General features: G+C 34.8%; 1 protein-coding gene across 4 annotated transcripts in view; it reads right to left on the bottom strand.

Moving 5' to 3' along the window:
- The window catches only part of HSH2D (hematopoietic SH2 domain containing), a 39,201-nt gene extending 35,067 nt beyond the window's left edge, over positions 1 to 4,134 (bottom strand). For 2 of the 4 annotated variants that reach the window (XR_007949581.1, XM_051972070.1), the window contains exon 1: positions 3,771 to 4,134. The gene's annotated coding sequence lies outside the window, so the exon portion shown is untranslated. The remainder of the gene's footprint in view (positions 1 to 3,770) is intronic. The other 2 variants (XM_051972068.1, XM_051972069.1) reach the window with 2 other exon arrangements.
- Between the last annotated feature and the right edge of the window lie 8,414 nt (positions 4,135 to 12,548).

The raw sequence follows: 12,548 nt of genomic DNA, 5'->3' as shown, positions 1-12,548 counted from the left end.
AAATCATTTCAAAAGTGCATCTGTTGCATACAAGGATATGTAGTACTATTTGTGTGTTGTTTGTAGGACCTAGATAGTTTCCTCCTCTACCCCGCCACTTTTTTGGTTTTGCCATTAAAAAGTAATTGCCATTGATCATTTCTCTTTCTCTTTCATTTCACAAACATCACTATTATGAAACCCACAGAAAACCCTGAACCCTCCACATTCCCCTCCCATCTCGACTCAATAGCACCAAATGTTACGCCTATATCTGCAGTGGTATGGCAGGAAAGACCCTTGATTGAGAATTAAGGTAGTTGGAATAGGCTACCTAGTAGCTCTTTTGTGACCTGAGGGAGTTCATTTAACTTCCCTGGGTCTCAGTTTCCTCATCTGAAATGGAGAAGGCTAGAAGAGATGATTTCTAAGGGCCTTTCTGTATTCTTTCTGATTCTCAATTATTGTAACTACTAGAAACTCTAGAGGCTATTGTCATAGAAATAACAATAACATTTTCATTTCTTAAACAATTTAAGGTTTCCAGAGTTCTTCCCCCACAAAAATCCAATGACATATGTAGTACAATTATTATTATTCTCATTTGGCAGATAAGAAAACTGACTTGCTCATGGGCAAACATTACAGAAGTGTCAGGGTTAGTATTCCAACCTAGGTCTAAGTGGCAAAGTATCAAACAGTATTTCCATGAATCTCTCAAATATTCCTGAAAAATAATTATCAAGTCTTTGCTTTAAAACCTTTAGTGTGGGGGAAACTCCTTCCTCATAAGGCAAATCATATATTCTACTTTCAAATGGTATTAACTATTAGAATTTGCCTCCCTTCAACAGGCTCCTACCTTCACATCCATCAAGCTGAAATATGTCATCTGTAGTCAACTCTTTTTATTGTATTCACAATAAAAAATAAGGGGAGAGATACCTCTGATACAACTTGTAGAACTTGGTCTTAAAAACTTATAGCACAAGTGAGAGTTGTAGCCCATACATTCTCCTCCTGGGCTAATCCTCCACTCTTAGGAACCAAATTGTGGAAAACTCTGGGAGGGAGGAGAGGTTGACTTGGTTCTTGCTTTAGGACTTGGCTGGATGGATGTCTTTCTGTTCCTGATACTCTCTGACAGGTAAGGAGGGGTCACCAGATTTGGTGCCATGGGCATTTGACAGTTCCTCCCCCATCATCTTCCTGTGAGTCTGTGTGGGCTGGGTAGGAATGGGGGTAATTGATACATGGGTATGTGTGTATGGAGGAGGAAATAAAGTCCTTTTTTTTGCTCTCTCTAAGACCAGTGGTCCAGGAAGTAGCTGTGGCCACACTTTTTACCCATAGCTGCAGGAAAAGGTGGTTTGGGCCCTGAGCCAGGGGTGCAACAGAGGATGAAATCTTCCACGGACATCATCTATCTGAAGTGCCAGGACCATTGACCCGCCTGCAGCTTGTGCGGCTAACATGGTGAAACAAGATCTGGATTTAAGCCACAAAAGTCTAGATTCTGAATCCTGGGTGCAGACTCTACCTTTGCCACTGACAGGTTGTATAATCTTTGACAAATAGCTTTTCAACTCTCTGTACCTTCATTTTGGGGTTTTCTTGGTAGACACTGGAGTAATTTCAAGGAAATAATCCTGAAGAAAGGGTGTCTTTTCTCTTTCACTGGCTCAAGCTCCAAGCATGTTTCTTCCACTGTTAGAGGGGGGTCACTAGTATCCCAATCCATTTAACCATTTGACATTGATGAGCTTTTCTAAAAGGGTGTTTACTTTGAAGATATAAAAAGAACAAAAGACAAACAAATTTCCTCAGTGCCTTGTGGTTATTTTCTCTCCTATAACACCTCTGTCTCTGGGGTAGTGTAGGCTCATAATTTAGCATTGGTTCCATTTAGTTCATTTCCCAAAACAGCATCTTTTATTGATGAATCTTGTCTCAGCTACTGCTGCCCTGGGATCCTGAAGGTCACCCCTTGATTCTCAACGCATTGATGTTATACCTGGATTCATGTTTTATTGAAAATATTAAGGCTGTAACACCCTCTTATTCCCTTCTCAGATCACATTACTCAGGTGCCTTCCTTCACTGTCTCTTTCACTCCTGTCTCACAAGAAGAGATGACTTCTTCTTCTTCTTCTTCTTCTTCTTCTTCTTCTTCTTCTTCTTTTTAAATAATTATAACTTTTTATTGACAGAACCCATGCCAGGGTAATTTTTTACAACATTATCCCTTGCACTCACTTCTGTTCCGATTTTTCCCCTCCCTCCCTCCATCCCTTCCCCCAGATGGCAAGCAGTCCTATACATGTTAAATAGGTCACAGTATATCTAGATACAATATATGTGTGCAGAACCAAACAGTTTTCTTGTTGCACAGGGAGAATTGGATTCAGAAGGTATAAATAACCCGGGAAGAAAAACAAAAATGCAAACAGTTTATATTCATTTCCCAGTATTCTTTCTTTGGGTGTAGCTGCTTCTGTCCATCATTGATCAATTGAAACTGAGTTAGATCTTCTCTTTGTCAAAGAAATCCACTTCCATCAGAATACATCTTCAAACAATACCATTGTTGAAGTATGTAATGATCTCTTGGTTCTGCTCATTTCACTCAGCATCGGTTCATGTGAGTCTCTCCAAGCTTCTCTGTATTTATTCATCCTGCTGGTCATTTCTTACAGAGCAATAATATTCCATAACATTCATATACCACAATTTACCCAACCATTCTCCAATTGATGGGCATCCATTCATTTTCCAGTTTCTAGCCACTACAAACAGGGCTGCCACAAACATTTTGGCACATACAGGTCCCTTTCCCTTCTTTAGTGAGATGACTCTTCTTGCCAACCATATTCTTTATATGCTTGAATAATCCTATTCCATTCCATCTTCTGTAGATTGATCCCTCTTCAATAATCCTCTTTTTAAATTATTTAAAAATTTGTAAAAAAGATCAGCCTTTTCTCCCTTTAATTTCTCTTCCTTCTCCCCACCCCCACCATGAAAAAGCAAGGAAAACAAATCCCCTGTTAAAAGCATGTATAGACAAGCAAAATAAAATTTCTCATTGGCCATATCTTAAAAAATGTCTTTATCTGAATTTGGCATCCATCTCTTCTCTGTCAAGGGGTGGGCAATGAGTCATCAGGAATTATGATTGGTCATTGTGTTGATTAGAGTTACCAAGTTTTCTTTCATATATATATGTGTATATACACACAGATGTATGTATGTATGTGTCTGTCTGTTTCTGTTGGAATCAATCAAACTCTGCCTTCTCACTTTCCTCATGCCTATCCCTTTCTCCCATTGAGAACACAAGGAAAACAAAACCTATGACAAACATGAATAGTCCATCAAAACAAATTTCCACACTGATCATGTCTTAAAATATCCTAGATCCTTCACCTCTGTCAGGAGGCAGGTAATATGATGCATCGCTAATTTTCTGGAATTTTGCTTGGTCATTACACTGATAATGTTTCAGCTCAATAATATTGTATCATGTTTATACATCATAATTTCTTCATCCATTCCCAAATTTATGGGTATTCCCTCAGATTCCCATTCTTTGCTATCTCAAAAAGACCTATAAATTTTTTTGGATAAATCCTTATTATTTGTTTTGTTTAGAATTATTCCTCCCTTAATCTACCCTCCTCACTTTTCCCTACTCCTTCCTTTTCCTTATATATAGTATATAAGTACTTATATATATATAGGTTATATGTAGTATATATAGTAAAAAGTGTTTTTTTTTCCCCATGACTTACCCTTTTCTTTTATTCCCTTTTCTTCCTTTCCCTTGTAGAGTAAAATATACTTCTGTGTTTTCTTCTCTGTCTCTTTCTGTCTCTCTTTTTCTTCCTTCTTTTGCCAGTGCAGAAAAGAGTAAAGTTCAATCATCAACCACTCCTTCCTTCCTCTCATTTGTATGGATGTCTACTTGTGTACACTAATTATGAGAGATAAATTTCTCTTTAATATTCTTTTCCTTCTTCTTCTTTTCTCCCTATCCCCCACTAAAGTATGTTCATCTTGCTCTATTTTTCTATTCTTCTCTTAAGATGATCAGGACATAACAGAACCCTTTCCAAGTCTTTTCTAATTGGACTCTATGATGATGTTAGGGATCAGAAAGAATATGTATTATCTCCCCTTACTTGAAGGTAAGAAATTTATCCTTGTTCAATCCCTTATCATTTACCTTCTTCTTATCTTTATTTGGTTTTCAAGGATATGCCAGTTCTAGTTGCCTTAATATATCTGGTTTTATTCTTTTCAGTGTTATGATTTAACAGCTACACACAGTTTACTTTTGTGATTCGTTTTAATTAAAATACTGAAGAAATAGAAAGAAGGTCAGAGTTTCTAGTGGGGGCAGACAACTTGAGCCATGGATCTTATTTCATAGAGTCAAACTGAAAGTCACTAACCCAGTAGTTTTCAAATTTTATATAGCTAATGTTTTCTTTTTATGAAAAAAGAAAAAAAGATTGGGCCCACTTCATACTTTTAATAAAATAATATAATAATAAAATAAAAATGTAAAAAGTATTTTATCAGAACAAAATAAAAAACAGAAATTAGAGCAAAAAAATTGTAATTTTAACAACACATGAAAATATAATAAAAATACAACAGAGAGTTATTGATAAAATATTTCAAAAGTTTAATAGTTGTAACATACAAACATGGCCACTAGGTGGCACTGATAAGAAAGGTAGGCTGAATTGTCAATCATGCCCTAAACCAAATTGCCTGTATGATCATGCTCCAGGAATGTGTTGCTACTCTCAGTGCATGAGTGGAGCTTCTTTGGCTTTTCTTTCAGGAGATGTGACTGTCTTTTCAAATACAGAGTACTTAAAAAAAATGAATGCCTCATTATATTTCTTCTGTCAGAAATCATATTTAAAAAACTAATTATCAGTTATAAATTTTTGGACCAAGTTTGTAAATTTATTACCAGAGTCCCCAGTTTTCCTTAACAGCTCTGGTCCCTTGTATCTTAAACAAGGGATGCTTTCTCTAGAAAAAAGATTCCACCTTTCTCTCTTCTTTATCTTTTATTTATTGCAATTTGTTATAATTGTTGCAAGACTCTGGACTCCCTCTTTCAGAGCAAGTCTGACTACATAATTCACCTAGGCTTCCAAGAGTACCTTGAGGGGACAATGTAATCAGACTTGCCTAGAAAAAGGGTAGCTTTTCTCTAATGCTATCAGTTTTAGCTCCCACTCTAACATATGCTCTTAATGCTAGCCATAAATAATTAGTTAATTTTCATTTAACCAATTAATGCCAATAAGATTTTTAAAAAGAATATTTATTGTGAAGATAAAGCAATTCCAGAATTACAAATATTTCCCTCTAACATCTGTACTACCTTAGTCCCTAGCGAGTGTAGACTCAAAAAATTAAAGTAGTTTTTACGTAGCACACATCCCATCAAGTTTCTGTCAAATATGGCAGAGCCACTGGATACATCTTTGTCTCAGCTGTTGTTGCTTCTGGATTGTTTAGTTAATTTTTCAGGGTCTTGCTACTGAGCTTCTCATGGTTTCAGTTCTGGGTGGGCTGACAGAAAAACTGAGCATGGACTGTCGTTCCTAGCATCTGGTCCATTCTGAAATTTTTTTTTTTTTTGACGCTCACTAGGTTATAGCTGTTTTTTCATGTTTCTTTATGTGAGAGCAAGAAAAAGCAATACAAAGAAGCAAAGAAAAGAGAGCTGAATTTACAAATCACATGTTAGTTTTGTTGTGCCACAGTTCCCTTTTAATGACTGACCCAATTTCCCTAATTGTCCTATTCAGTTACTCTGCTTCAGATTATAACCATTCCCTCTTAATGTTTGATAGGATAAAGGTCTTATATCTTAGACCTTAGGCTATACTTGTTCCCTCTTAAAGTTTGGTGGGATAAAGGTCTTTATCCATTTTAGACATCATTAGAATATCAGGATCCTCTCCAGTACCTCCCATTATGTCATCCTAGGTGCCTTCCCCCATTAGGTCATCCCCATCCAGGTACCTCCCCCATTATGTCATTGTTCTTATTATCCTATAAAAGAATCTTGTATCTGAAATTCAGGGCTGGAATCTTTGAGACGATAATCTCATTCAGCCCTGGGACCAAACCATGGATCCATTTGGTCCCAGTAAATCTCTCCATTAAATAAATTATTAAGTTGTTCCCTATTCTCTATCTTGCTCAGTTTCTCTGCATTACAGTTTAAGATGGGGAGGGCCAGAAGCTTTACTTTTCCTAGCCCTGCCTTTTTTTTCTAAATAGTGGCCAAGAGAATTACTCTGACTGGTTAGTGCTTTTTGAATGCATTCCAATTCAGGATTCACAACCAATAAGAAAGGTTTTTTCTCTCCACAGGATCAGTGAAGTAGAAGCAGTTATCCAGTGCTTGTGTAGGCTCCAAATCAGGCCACAAGGTCTTTCCATTTACATTATCATATCTTTCTGGAAGCAGGCTCCCTAAACGCCTTCATGTAGGAATTGGATTAACTAAGCACACTATACACTATACACCAACTATAGACACCATACACCAACCTCCTGTTACATTACAATTAACTAAAATATCATTATAGCCTATATCCAATTGTTTGCTTTGTCAATGAGAGTGAAAGATGAGAATTCGGAAATAAAACTTTTTTTAAAGAATGTTAAAATTTTTTTGCACATATAGTTGGGGAGATTTATGCTCGTCAACAGATTTTTTATATGGTTAAGTAAATAAATTATTAAAAATAAAAGACAAGGAAGATATGTTTATTTGGCTACTTGGATAAATGGAAAGGGATCAGCTATATTTGCCAGGAACTGAAAGGGGTCAGAAAATTTGTCCTAACCCTTCATCAGGTTCTCACCTCTTTGAAGTTGCAACTCCCAAGTTGCTCTACTTATTCACTGGCATTTCCTCTGAACTAGGAAAGTTGTGATCTTCCAGTAGACCTCAGGGGTTTTCTGTCAGTAACTAGCCTCAATTTTGTATTGCATGAATTTGTTTTTTTCCTGCATGAAATGGCTTCCTCCTTGATTCTGCTTGCTTTGTAGTGCAGTGAATGGAGTGCTGGACCTGAAGTTAGGAAGACTCATCTTCCTCAAATCCGTCCTCAGACACTTATTATGTAACCTGGGCAAGTCGCTTAGCTCATGTACCTTGATTTCTTCATATGTAAATGGAACGGGAGAAGGAAATAACAAACAATTCCCGTATATTTGCCAAGAAAACCCTAGATGGGGCCGTGAAGAGTCAGACAAATTGAAAATGACTTAACAACAACAACTCACAAGACTCCTTAACCAAAATAAAGAAAAGAAGAACTAGGAAGTATGAGTATTGTCTATTCAGCTAGACAGGTCTGTCATCCCAAGTCTCCAACCTTTGTTTAGACATATAGGGCAAAAGTCAGCTTATAAAAGCAAGAACCAAAATAAATAATGTCACTGTTGTAATGGGCAGACTTGATATTGAGTATAATGCAGCCAAATAGTACTGGGCCTGGAGTCAGGAAGACTCATCTTCCTCAAATTTGTCCTCAGACACTTACAAATTGTGTGACCTTGAGCAAATCACTTAAAGTTTGTTCACCTCAGTTCCTTATCTGTAAAATGAACTGGGGAAAGAAATGGCAAATTATTCTAGTATCTTTGCCAAGAAAACCTGAAATAGGGTCATGAAAAGTTGGATATGACTAAACAAAAATAACAAAATATTGAATGCAAATTTCCTTATTTCTTTCCTATATTCCTGTTTCCCTCCTTTTTCTTCCCTCTTTAAAAATAAAACAGAACAAATTTATACTAGGCCATGTATTTATCTTCTTTACTTCCTTTGTGACCCTTAAAGAAAGAGGGATTCTAAAGATATATTTCTCCCTTCTCCCTATATTAAAATGTATTCAATTTGTTCCCTCCTTCCTTCTTTTCTTTCTTTCTTTTTTTTTTCCCCTGAGGTAATTGGGAATAAGTGACTTGCCCAGGGTCACACAGCTAGGACATGTTAAGTGTCAAAGGTCAAATTTGAACTCAGGTCCTCCTGACTTCAGGGCTGGTGCTCTATTTACTGCACCACCTAGCTGCCCCACAGTTGTATTTACTTCTTAAGATTTCTGGTTTCCTGTGTTTGCATTTTTTAAGGTTCTAATCAGTTCATCTTTTTTTTTTTTTTTTTAATAGGATGTTTGCCTTATTCTATTAAAAATCCATTTATCTATTGGAAGGATTATAGTCAAATTTTAATGATAAATTATTGTAAGTTGTAAAATTTTTATCATGTTCCAAGATTTTCCTCTCCTTTATATAGTTGCTGCTTAGTCTTGTGTGATTTAACTGTAGTTCTTTGATACATGAAATATTTCCTTTTGAAAACTTGCAATATTTTTTCTTGATGACATACCTGGGTGTTTTTTTTTTTTCTTTTTCAATTTTATTTTATTTAATAATAACTTTGTATTGACAGAATCCATGCCAGGGTAATTTTTTACAACATTATCCCTTGCACTCACTTATGTTTCGTTTTTTCTCCTCCCTCCCTCCACCCCCCCTCCCCCAAGATGGCAAGCAGTCCTATATATGTTAAATATGTTGCAGTATATCCTAGATATAATACATATTTGCAGAACCAAACAGTTCTCCTCATACCTGGGTGTTTTCAATTTAGGATTTATTTTAGGAAATGACCAGTGAATTCTTTCTATGTTAACTTTGCCTTCTGGTTTTAATAGATCTGGATAAGTTTTATTCATGATTTCTTCAAATACAGTATATGTATATATTTTTTGTGTGTCATAGCTTTATTGTGGTCAGTGATTTTTAATTATCTCCCCTTGACCTCTTTTCTAGGTAATTGTAATAACCAATGAAGCTAATTTAGTAAACTCACAAGTTCTAATTTTTCATTTTTTTGATTTTGAATATCTTTTGTGGTATCACTGAATCATTGAATTCTGGTTATCTCATTTTATTTTTTCAATGAATAATCTACTTGGGTCAAGTTTTCCAACTTCTGTTCCAAATTACTTTTTCTTTCAATCCCTCCCTTTCCCATAGTCTAATTTCATTTTTTAGTGCCTCGTTTCATTTTTTTCATCAGATTACTAATTTTTTAATTGCATTGTGGTCCATAAAAGGGCTGCAAGGTGGCACAGTGCATAGAATCTTCTGTCTCCAAGCTTTTGGGCTTGGAATCATGAAGATTCATCACAGAAAATACCTGTGTGACAGTTTTTCATCTGTAAAATGAGCTAGAAAAGGAAATGGCAACTCACTCCAGTATTTTTGCCAAGAAAATAAAGAGTTGGATATGACCAAAACAATTCAACAACAACAAATGAAGTGTAAATGATATATTTTCTATCTCTGCTTTTTGGTTTTTCCCATTTACTATATCTCTATACTTATACATAGCCAATTGATCTTTAGTTTTCTTTCATCTATTTGGCTTTCATAATGGTATTAAGACCATTTTTTACATTATAGGATGAATCCAGTAGGATCTGTATGTTGCTATTTTTGCAAACAATTTATGTAACACTTCTTTGAATGTTTGATAGGTTTCACTTATTAATCCATCTGGCCCTATCTTTTTTTCCCACTTTCAGGAGTTTCTGACATATTTAATACTTTTTTTTTTAATCTGAGATTGGATTATTTAAATTCTCTATTTCTTACTCTGTTAATTTAGTCATTTTATATTTTTGTAAATATTCAACAATTCTTTTGTTTTCCTTGACACATATTTTAGGCAAAATATTTCTCATAATTTTCTTAATTTCTCCTTCATGAAAAATTTTACTCTAGCCTCTTATTTTAATTTTGTGTGAGTCTTGATGTTTTAGGGACTTTTTCCTCTTGTAAACAGCATATTGTTTGGATTTTGCTTTTTCATTTGCTCTGCTCTCCCCTTTAATTTTATAGATGAATTAATTTCATTCATTTTCATAATGATGATAATTGTGCATTTCTCTCCATCTAGTTCTCTTATACTTTTCTCTCTTTTTTGCTTTCTGGACTCCTTCACAAACAGGAAGTTGGTGAGTGAGAAGTGTGCAGTTACTTGATGCAACCTATTTCTGTTCTTTCTTTTGTCTTTCCTTTCCCCAGACACCACCTACAGATTCTTATTCTTCCTCTCTTCCTTTTAATTCTCCTATGTTGGAGTTTGCTTTGCTTATAAATAATCCCTCTTTGGAGGAAGGGAAATGGAGAAGTGTTTCTACCTCCATTTTTTTCCTGTTTCCCCTCAATTTTCTCAGAAAGATCATTTTATCTATGTACTTTTCAGGTAATAATTTGTTACATGTTTTGTAACAGAAAAAAACCAAAAAATTTTTTGTTTTAAAACATTACTATAATTATTTTATTCATCCGTTGGACTTCATCTCAGAAAAACTGGTTTCAAATTTTGGAATCAAAATTCCCTATCTCACTCACTTGTTTTGTGACTTCTAAATGTTTTACCTCTTTCTCTTACTCTTAGCATCCCTGGCTTTCTAAGACTGTTGAAGTTCCATCTCCTCCAAGCTTTTTCTAATCTCCCCTTTTTATTGTTATCTTCTATCTACTCTGTATTTATTTTGCCTTGATTTTCATAGTTGTTTCTACCCATAGAATATAAGCTCCTTAGAGCTCAATATAATCAAACATATAGCAAGTGCCCATTAAATTCTTTTAATTAATTGATTGTAGTTATAGAAATTAAAACCAGGACCAATAACTATAAGTCATCAGAGACAGATTTAAACTTAATGTGAAGAAGTTATTTCTGACATCAGATCTTTCCAAGAATTAAGTTACAAAATTAGATTATTCCTTCTTCTGGAAGTATTTAAAAATGCTATCCTCCAAGGATGTACAATAATTAATTTATGAGGTTACATTAAATTAAATGTTTCTATCACTTCAAGATTCTTTCCTAAAAGCAGATTTTGCCTGGATGTGGAGGAAGGAGGAAGAGACACTGCTTGCTTGAGAATAATAGTAAAAATCAAGTGCAGTAAGAGGACAAAGAGAAGCTTGGTCTAATTTCTTGTTTATTTCATAACTATATTGGATCAGGCCCAATGCCAAGTAAATGTTTAAAACTTCTAGCAATTGTGAATATCCTTTATAGTATTATTGAATGTGTGGTTAAGAATAGAATATTGCTTCTCCTTGTTACTCTTTCTCCTCCCCCAGATTCAATGCATTGTCTTCAAGTCCCTTTTCCCCCCCATTGAATTCTGGGCAGAGTTCAAGTCTCTCAGGCTTATAGAATAATAGATTTAGACCTAAAAGGGATTTAAGGGACCTTCTGTTCCACCCTCTTACTTTACCTTTATAGAAGAAACTGAATCCCAGAATGGTTATGTGAATTGCCCAAGGTCATACAGATGATAAATATAAAAGGCTGGATTAATTTAATTTTAAAAGTCAGTCAGTTAGCATTTATTTAATTCTTACTATGTCTTAGATATTGCTACAAGCATGGCATATACAAAGAAAGTAAAAAAAACAAAGTCTCTGCTTTCACTCATTTCCTTGAAGATATTTTATACCATACTGTCTGTATTTATTCTATCATCCTTCAAAACAAAGTGAGGTTCAAATGATACCCATGCCTTTTGCCCATTTCTTTTTACTGATGTATTCCTGGATACCCAGTTTATATGACAGTAAATTTCCCTCTTCTTTCTTTTCCAGTATATATTTCCCCTCCCGTTTGTTTGTTCTTTTAAGATCACTGAAATCTAACTACATCAGTCTCAAGATCTTCGTATTATTTAACTCATTCTATGACTTTTAAAGACATTAAAGTTCTGTAAGGATATGTTTCTTCTCTCCTTACTGGAATGGAAACACTCCATCCTTGGATAGTCCCTTTCAAACGTTTTAGTTGTACTTCATTTTTATGTTTTTTCTATTCTCATGATTGCATTTCAATGTTTATACTAAGCTCTGTTTTTCTATTCCATTAAAACTCCATTCCTTAGGATTATCTTAATTTTTGCTAGTTAAATTATTCTAAGCTGTAAACTTGCCTATTTTGTCTTCCATTCTAAGTTTTTCTCTCCTTCATAGCAGTAATAGCCAAATTTATGATCTTAAATGTAATTCCTTGTTTCTTGAACTTTTTTCTGCATATGTCTTTTCTTTCTTTAATAATAACTTTGTTTTTCTAAATACATGCAAAGTTAGTTTTCAATATTCATCCTTAAAAAAACTTGTGTTCCAAAATTTTTTACCTCCCTTCCCATCTTCTCCTCCCCACATAGTCATCCAATAGCGTTTAAACATATACAATTCTTCTAAACATATTTCTATGCTGCACAAGAAAAATCAAATTAAAGGGAAAAAATGATCAAGGAAAAAAAAAAAAACCAAGCAAACACACAACAACAAACAGGTGAAAATACTATGTTGTTATCCACATTCAATTTCTATAGTACTCTCTCTGGATGTGGATGCTCTTTCCATCACAAGTCTATTGAAATTGTCTTGAGTTACCTCATCATTGAAAACAGCCCAATCCATCACAGTTGATCATCTCA

This window comes from Antechinus flavipes, chromosome 1 (assembly GCF_016432865.1).
Source record: "Antechinus flavipes isolate AdamAnt ecotype Samford, QLD, Australia chromosome 1, AdamAnt_v2, whole genome shotgun sequence".
In the NCBI taxonomy this organism is placed as follows: domain Eukaryota; kingdom Metazoa; phylum Chordata; class Mammalia; order Dasyuromorphia; family Dasyuridae; genus Antechinus; species Antechinus flavipes.
This window is presented reverse-complemented; position numbering and strand designations above follow the sequence as displayed.